Here is a 3,028-nt window from a genome sequence, read left to right on the forward strand (position 1 = left end):
AGATCTCTTGAGACAAAAAGTCTCTTTTGGCGCCGTGAAATGTTTGAAACACCCTCTCTTAGCATCTCCTTGCCTATGAGATTTGAAATTCATATAGATATTAACTTCATATCTGTCTCTACTAATTCTTGTTCTTTACTGAAACCTTTAAACTGTATGAGCTCATCATCAGTATTATAACTTTGAACATAAGACAAAAAGACAACAAACACAAACATTGAGGCCTCTTATAACACCTTTCTTCTTATTATTTCCAACTGTTCCTCATATTTCTGTGTTAACACGTTTTTCTTCTTATTCTTACCCATATTTTAGACTCTTCTGAGTTTTAATACTTTTCCTATTAATAACAAAGGAGAATTCCAAAGGGAGTTGCAGGTTCTATATCAGCTTTTCTATTAAAAGTGCAAGACTTTAGAATTCAGCATCTGACAAAGCAGGGATAGATATAAAAGCTCCAAATTGTTTTAATAAATTTCTTTCCCATAAATTAGCACTAATGTATAGCACATAAAATTGCATTTGAGCCTTTTGGTCATCAGGTTCTGCACAATCATAAATAATATTCTTAGACCTCTAAACATTGAGAAAGTTTTCTAATTTAGCAAGAGTTAATGTTAATTTATTGCAAAGGCCAATTAAGAGGCTAATTATATTTTACTAATAACAGTCACATTAGCTTCTATATCCACAAGACCTGTAAAAGAAATTTGATTAACAGAAAAAGAGAGGACTTTTGATCATTAATGATGGTTTTTTCAAAACATTTTCCAATACCTCCAAATCCTCTTACTTTTGATCTATTAATAGTAGGAAATGCATGATAAGGAAGAAGCAAAAGTTGAGCAATTATTTAACTAGTTTGTAGGTAAAGGAACAATAATTTCATCAATGAACTTTAGACTTAATACTTCTAATATGAATCTGGAAACCTTGATTACTAAGACTATTACACTTAAAAATTATTCCCATAGTTCCTTAACCAAAAGACATCAGTTCCTAATTCATACACTTTTCCTGAGGAGAATAAGGTATAAGGTTTGAGTAATTAATCAGCCACAGCACTGCCTTAGAATCTGACACCTTTCGTTTTGCTTGGGACTCTCCCCTTGACTCTGCAAGTTAGCAGCTACACAGAGTGCTGGGGGGAGGGGAGGGAGAGAGAAAGAAAGAGGCATTGCCAGCAGTACAGTTCCATTCTTAGGAAACCAGACACAGACTTTCTTAGCAAAATCTAAAAATTTAGATGACTGCTGATATTCTAACTTTTTGTAATTAGGATTAAAAGGAGGAGGTGCATTTTGAGCTTATCCAATTGTTCTAAGACTTTCCCTAACATATCTTCAACTTTCGAGCTAAAAAACACTTCAGAGTTTGGGGGTGCAGGCCAGTTTTGAGCAGTTCCCTTCTCTAGTTCCATAACTCCTCCCCTCCCATGCCTATCTCCAGGGAGAGATATATATCAGGGGAATCTCATCCTTTTTTCTCCATCCCCGATTCAGCTTCTCATGCATGATTACTTTCAGCTTCTTCTTTCAATTTATCTAACTCTAATTCCTAGAGTCTAAGGTATCTCTAACAAATCTCCACAAGCTGAAAGTATAAAGTTGTTGGGAATTTAATTTTACACCGCGGGTTTTTAACATATTCTGAAAAGTGTGCACATACAATGTTTTTACCTGATTAATCCCCGTCTCCGCCCTTCTCCGATCTTTACTTCACCGAAGGCAAATTCAGTAAGTTCCTATCTTACGACTTTCATGGATCCCTTAGTGTTTTCCCTCCGTGTTCAGCGGTCCTTGTCTGGGCGACAATTATTGGGGATCCAGCCCCGATATGTTGGGAGAATTCCGCCAAAAGGAGGCACCAGGTTGAAATGAAGATGCGGGAGAGGCTAATTGCTGATGACAAATAGCAAGTTGAATATTCTGGCAAGGGTATACACAAACACACACACACACACACACACACACATGTCTTAGGAACATGCCTGCAGGGGTAATTGCATTCTCTCTTATCTGAGATGTTGACTGGTAGATCAAACATTAACTCTCTCAGACCTCAGCACAACACAAAGATGTTTTACAGCACTTCTTATTGAGAGCTCTAAGAAACAAAGAGTTTCAGTAAATAACATTCCCTAAGGTCTGAGACCTTTGGTCACACTTATTCATTAACATACTGCTTCCTGGAGTTGTTTACTGTAGAAGGGATGGTCAAGCCAAGATGAGTGGTCCTGCTGTTTTTACAATGCTTTGCTGATCCTGCTTTGCAGGTTAGCCAGGCCCTGACACTTTCCATCTTCTTTGAATATTTTCTGGATCATTTAATATCTGCCTAAAGCATCCTTGATTATAGCAACTCGAGGTTTGAATTTATTCTTCAGTTCCTTGAGCTTAAGAAATGCTGAGCGACTTCAGCCCTTTTGATTTCCTGACTCCGACTCCTTGCATATTTCATTGTAATATTTGACTTGGTCATCCCATGATGCCTCTTGAAATCTTCAATTCAGCTCATTAGTATCTTAAATTCTTCCTTCTGCCTTGGCTTCTCTGTGCTCCAGTGCAATATTCAGAGTCTCTTCTGACATGCATTTTGGTCTTTTCTTCTGCTTTTGGCTTTGCAATGACCATTTGCACTCTTCCTGAATGATACCTTCGACATCCTCCCACAACTCATCTGGCCTTCGTTTATTAGTTTTCAAGGCCTAAAACCTGTCCCTCAGATGGTTCTGAAATTTAGGCAGGATAGACTCAAAGTTCGTTGTAAGAGAATATAAAACCCGTCTGTAACTTTTAGTGGAGGCTGGTCTTCTGTTTGAGAGCCAGTCGCACAATTTCTCCTCAATAAACTGTCTTTCGTGGCCTAAACTGGGTTCTTTCTTTACTTGCCGACCTTACATTTATGGTTCCAAAACCCAGGAGGTACCCCTGCCAGGCAACAAACGCTGATTCTCAACTTTGCTGTCTCTCTCTCTCTCTCTCTCTCTCTCTCTCTCTCTCTCTCTCTCTCTCTAGCTCACAGAAAC

This window comes from Elephantulus edwardii, unplaced genomic scaffold (genome assembly GCF_000299155.1).
Source record: "Elephantulus edwardii isolate Elephantulus edwardi_28Jun2011 unplaced genomic scaffold, EleEdw1.0 scaffold00503, whole genome shotgun sequence".
NCBI classification, from domain to species: Eukaryota; Metazoa; Chordata; class Mammalia; order Macroscelidea; family Macroscelididae; genus Elephantulus; species Elephantulus edwardii.